The following is a 6,125-nucleotide window of genomic DNA, read 5'->3' on the forward strand; positions in this document are numbered from 1 at the left end:
TCCTCTTCAATCATCTCATCTGGAATCTCCTCATTAAAAGTCTGCAATGATGATTCTTGTAACTCTATGGTCTCCAAACACTCGATAAATTCGCCATCAAGAGATTGATCAAAAAAATCATTCAAGTCATCTCCTCCTTCTGACAATATTTCATTATTGGTGCTGTCCATTTCAATCAATGTAGTGGAATCATTCAAGTCATCTCCTCGTGACAATATTTCATTATTGGTGCTCTCAATTTCAATCAATGTAGTGGAATCATTCAAGTCATCTCCTCCTTGTGACAATATTTCATTATTGGTGCTGTCCATTTCAATCAATCTAATGGAATCATACAAGCCATCTCCTCCTTGTGACAATATTTCATTATTGGTGCTCTCAATTTCAATCAATGTAGTGGAATCATTCAAGTCATCTCCTTGTGACAATATTTCATTCTTGGTGCTGTCCATTTCAATCAATCTAATGGAATCATACAAGTCATGTCCTCCTTGTGACAATATTTCATTATTGGTGCTCTCAATTTCAATCAATGTAGTGGACAATTCAAAAGAAATTGCCACGGTCTCTTCATTGTGAGCCATTTTATTTTGAAATTGCTTGCTGTAAATTGCAGAAAAAAATAATCACTTTCATTTATCGTTTTTAGTAATACATAATATAAAACTAACTTCATCAAGTATTTAGTATAACAGAAGGACTGCAAATAAATAACAGAAAATTTTTTCAAATTATCTTCAAGTGTACAACATAGTTCCCCTTACAAATTAACAACTCACCTTTTTAAAAGTAGCAGAAGTGTTAGTACTGTGTAAATCAAACACCAGAAATTCACCACCAAAAATTCCTCACAAATGTACCTCAGACAGTAGTATCACAAAATGGCTGTGGTTTCCTCTCATTTGACATATATACATAACCAATTAACTTTCATCACACACAAATACAAAACCAAAGTAACATTTTAATTGGTTCTAAATTTCAACACTTTCAAATGTGTTTTCCCCATGCAATTTTCCATAGGACATTTACATACGTCTACAGCCTGAATGGCTGAACGGAATTACACCAAACTTGGCAAAATGGTACATCAAACCTAAGAGGTCAGGAAGGATCTACTATGCCCCCTTATGGTCATTTCCCCCTTCGCTTTGGCCTCCTCTTGTCTCTCAATCCTACCGAGGGACAAGATGGCGGCCGCTACGGACTGTTTGGAATGTTGACAGACGCCGGAGAACCAATCAGCTTCGCAAAGCTCCGTAACGCGAAAAGTACGCGAAGCGGAGCGCTGTTACAGATATATATCTTTTTTTCAACGTTAATTTCTCAAAATCCACTGGAGCACATATATTGAGACCTAGCAAAGGCACATCGGGCTACCAGTCCCTAATATTTTGCCAAGTTTCGTGCAAATCCATTCAGCCATTCGATTATTATTATTTTGGTTTTTTTTTGCCCCTCGGGGCCCTTTTAAAACCTCCACATCAAACCTAGGGGGTCAGCGAGGATCTACTATGCCCCCTTATAGTTATTTCCCCCTTTGTTTTGACCTCCTCTTGTCTCTCGATCCTACCGAGAGACAAGATGGCGGCCGCTACGGACTGTTTGGAATGTTGACAGACGCCGGAGAACCAATCAGCTTCGCTTCACAAAGCTCCGTTGCGCGAAAAGTCCGCGAACCAGAGCGCTAACCGGTCCGCTGTTACAGATATATATCTTTTTTTAAACGTTAATTTCTCAAAATCCACTGGAGCACATATATTGAGACCTACAAAAGGCACATCGGGCTACCAGTCCCTACAATTTTGCCAAGTTTCGTGCAAATCCATTCAGCCGTTCGGGCTAAAAGTGAGGCCAACCGCCCTATGGAAAACTCAATGTTAAAAACACGTTTTGGGACCCCCCTTTTTTCTCGGCCCCCACTGGACGAACCCCCCCCAAATTTTCAAGGGCTGCTCAGAAACAAAATGTGCCATTTTCCTGAAAATTTCAGCCGATTCCGTCCACAAACGCCAAAGTTATTAGACATAGAATTTTCAAAAAACCCATAGAAAAAAAATACTAACTATATATACCTACTGGCGACCGCCAGTAGGTAATATATATATATATATATATTTAAGGCAGTCCAGCAAAAAGAGACAAGCATTGGCATAGCCAATAGGTCTCGCTTTTGGGACCTTATATGTATTTAGCTATGCAGCACAAAATCCTTGGTGCAACAAAATCACCTGTTGCATGGCTAAACACTTATAAGGTACAAGGTTTAGCCATGCAACAGCTGATGTTGTTGCACCAAGGATATTGTGCTGCAAAACTAAATACTTATAAGGTCCTAAAGGCGAGACCTATTGGCTATGCCAATGCTTGTTTAGTAGGGTCGTTCAGTTGTACATAATGTCTTTTTGGTATATGTAGAGCAAGAAAAATGCTTATAACACTTTTTCATTATAACTTTGAACATGCTCCACAGCAGCCATGCTGCTCTTCAACACAGCTTAAAAACATTGGCAAATGCAATAGCTTTCGTAAAACACCTATAAGGTCCCAAAGGCGAGACTTATTGGCTATGCCAATGCTTGTTTAACCCACTGTCATCTTTGTGCATGCCTTGCCCGTTTCGAGTTTCTTTTTAAGAAAGCTTCTGAATGTTTTCGCTTTTTTTTTAGTGCACTTTGGGCTTGCCAAAAACATCACATTTTTAGCCCAGCGATACTGTTTGCGTCTCAGAAAAGGAGCCAGCGGTCATGCCGTCGCTGTAAAGGTGTTAGCCAATGAAAGAACGCTTGCGGTTCAAACCTCGTTTTCTAACCCAATCAACCTGTCATAGTTGAGCTAATGCGCTGTCATTGAGGGTAGAAACAAACTTTTTTTTAAATAACAAGAACATGTGCTGCAGGGAATATGAGTGCTGAGAGCAATCGCTGCAGGACTTATTGGCCTTATATGGAGCGGTAAATAAGAAAAATACATTTATATTTGAACCAATTCCTGTCTTTTCTAAAGCGAACCAACCCGGTAGCAAATAGCATCTGCGAGACTCTCCAAAATATTGAAGACATTTTTTTTTTTTTAAAGAGCTGCGAGGGGTGTGGAAGAGCAGGTTGAGGGAACTGGAGGCAGGGAGGAATAGGGAGTGGGCCGGGCGGAGTTACAGGTGAGCTTTAGGCTGAAGGCAGGGGAATAACCATTATCTAAAAAAAAAAAGCCAGTGTGGGCAGAAAAAAATAGTGGTGCGGGGAAAGAAGGAGCAGTATGGAGTGTGTGTGAGGGAATATTGGAGGGCAGAAGCAGCAGACAAGAAAGATCATGTGGGGAAAGGAGGAAGCAGCATAGAGCGCACAAGAGGCAGTGCTTGAGAGGGCAGGAGCATAAGGAGGGAGAGAGCGACCACGGAGGTGGAGCAGGCTCGGGTCACGGAAATAGTGGTGCGGGGAAAGAAGGAGCAGCATGGAGTGTGTCTGAGGGAATATTGGAGGGCAGAAGCAGCAGACAAGAAAGAGGTCATATGGGGAAAGGAGGAAGCAGCATAAAGCGCACAAGGGGCAGTGCTTGAGAGGGCAGCAGCATAAGGAGGGAGAGCGACCACGGAGGCAGAGCAGGCTCGGGTCGCGGACGGTGAAGCAGAATCTTCCGGGGCAGGGCAGGATGAGGTAGAAGCAGAGACAGACATGGGAGCTGGCAGACCGGCACTAAGGAGGTCAGGGAAACCAGTAACAATAGTTTGGTGGGGGTTAAATGCTGTTTGCGAGGAAGCGGAGTGCTGAAAGCAAAAGAAACAAGTTTAAAAAAAAAAAACACTGGGAGGGGGGAGGAGAAACACGAGAGACGGCCTGCGGCCGTCAAAGTGAAAGTCCGGCCGGCATTGCTGTGGGGAGGGGGGAGGAGAAATGTGGGGGCCTTTGAAGTGAAGCTTCACTTGTGTGTGAGAGGTGTGAGAGGTGTGGGAGGAGTGCGGCTCGGCTGAGCCAGAGCGCACGCTGGGGGAAGCTTGTGGGGCGGAGCTGCTGGGGAACAGATGGCTGGCGATTTGATGCTGTGCACGCGCATTTTAGGTCAATGCGCTTGCGCATTGACCTGAAAGCGCGCGGGCACAGCACCAAATCGCCAGCTAGTTAAACCTCTGTTTAAGCCCCTTTATATCGAGCTCCCGCTCAATACGCATGCGCATTGAGATAGGTCGCTCGACCTAAAAAACGATCAAGGGTCATCAGGAGTCGTCGTGAGGGAAAAAGGAATGGGACAAAGGTCAGACAAAATGGCGGGTCCGGGTCGTAGGTATAGAAGGAGACCATCAAAAAATAAATAAATAAAAAATAAGGCGATATGGCGGGATGCACAAAAGTCACCATGGTCAAGAAACTAGAAGAACAACACAGAGAGCAGGATTCCAGTAGAGGGGGTGACGCAGCATAGGAAAGGATACCCTGGTATGGGACTGGTTGTTTGAGGTGGCCCGGAGTTATCACGAGGCATTATGTCCTCTGCAGGCGCCATTTTGAAGTCAGGCAGCGCCGATTCCAGTTTGACTCAAGTTCGGGGAGTTTGTCTATAAACATTGCCCTGGATGTCTCGCTCGTTATCGTGCCTGCATCCACCCCAAATAGCTGTTTCAATACTGTATATGCAGTAGGCCGCCATTCGCCCACTGCCGTGATCAGTCCTCCATAACCGAAGGGAGAGGGATATGATTTGCGGCCAATGCTCCCTGGGCCGTCAGCTGCTGGGTCACCAGAGGCGGGTCGGGGGAGAGAGCAGAGACGCAATCCTGGCCCTGGCCCAGACACTCGCGGGCCGGATCGGGTGCCAGCTGCAAGGATCGCACCGACTGTGCATCCGGGCACTCGTAGCTCTCACCTCCGAGGAAGAAAGCCGGCAGGTCCCGCGCTGCGTGACCCCCGTCGAGGTTTTCAAGTGCCTCCGGGGTCAGGGAGCAAAGTGCTGTGAGCGTTTGGGCCAGGGGCAGTGGTGAAAGTCTGCCGGGTTGTTATTCCCCATTGTCATGTGTCTGAGAAAGGTCTGTGGATTGGTAAAAAGTGAAATGGGGATGTGCTTGTTTCTTTTCAGCCCTTTTGAGCTGTATGTAGGGGGTGTTGCTGTGGAAAGGAAACTCTTCATTGCCGGCTTTGCAGGTTTATCAAGCCTTTGAGTTGGTGTTTAAAAACAAAAAACGACCTCGATGGGCTGCCTCGGGACCCCGTTCTTATGCCATATAGCAGCTTGTCAGGTGCACTCATCAAAGCCTTCGATAGCTCAGTTGGTAGAGCGGAGGACTGTAGTGGAGTGTCTGACATCCTTAGGTCGCTGGTTCAAATCCGGCTCGAAGGACTTTTGCAAACTCTTCACTTTTTTCTTCTGCTTCACAATAGAAAGCGCCTCTTTCTCAGACCCTCGCACGCCGGGGCTTTTCCTGCCTCCTCTCTTCACCTTTACAACCCAGCTCTCTCCTCCGGCTGGAGGGAGGGAGGCAGTTTGGGGGAGACTCCTTGTGTGCAGCCCCCGCACCCCCATCATCAGCCCCCGCCCCCCCATCATCAGACAGAGCCAGCGGCCCCTGGGCTGAAGAGCCAGCCCGGGGCCCCGTCTGGAGCAGCCCTGGGAGCTGGTTGTGGTGACTCTGGCATCAGGGGATGCTGCTGAGAGCGTCTGCTGGGAGGCGAGAGGGCTGCTGTGAGGTGTGAGGGAGGAGTGTGTGTGTGTGTATGACGGAGCTGGGAAATAAAAGAGATCAGTGACAGGCAGGAATGGGCGTCTGATAGACCACAACAAGGAGCTGCTCAGGAGTCATGTGCATATCTGATCCTCGTTAGTATAGTGGTCAGTATCCCCGCCTGTCACGCGGGAGACCGGGGTTCAATTCCCCGACGGGGAGGATGTACTTTTGATGCAATATCTGTCTTTATTTTATCTTTAAAGGATAACTTCTTGCCCATTCCTCACTTAGCAAGAAGGTACATTATATCTTCGTTTTAGGTCTCTGTTTAGCTATTTTTTTTAATCAATACTGCAACGTGTGACAAAGTACACAACGCAGATAATCGGCGGTATACCTGGCACTTACTTGGCTTCTAGACTCAAGTTCTACAGTCATTGGAATCAAATGAGAAACTTTCCCGGATCACACT

The 6,125-nt window shown here is 46.5% G+C and overlaps 2 non-coding genes across 2 annotated transcripts; both read left to right on the plus strand.

Annotated features, from left to right (window-relative positions):
* The first annotated feature begins 5,242 nt into the window (after positions 1 to 5,242).
* TRNAY-GUA (transfer RNA tyrosine (anticodon GUA)) lies at positions 5,243 to 5,328 on the plus strand. Its single transcript is given in 2 exon segments — positions 5,243 to 5,279; positions 5,293 to 5,328. It is a non-coding gene; the product is annotated as a tRNA-Tyr (tRNA).
* A 472-nt stretch (positions 5,329 to 5,800) lies between these two features.
* Positions 5,801 to 5,872, plus strand: TRNAD-GUC (transfer RNA aspartic acid (anticodon GUC)). Its single transcript has one exon. It is a non-coding gene; the product is annotated as a tRNA-Asp (tRNA).
* Positions 5,873 to 6,125: the final 253 nt, after the last annotated feature.

This window comes from Lissotriton helveticus, chromosome 1_2 (assembly GCF_964261635.1).
Source record: "Lissotriton helveticus chromosome 1_2, aLisHel1.1, whole genome shotgun sequence".
Classification (NCBI taxonomy): Eukaryota; Metazoa; Chordata; class Amphibia; order Caudata; family Salamandridae; genus Lissotriton; species Lissotriton helveticus.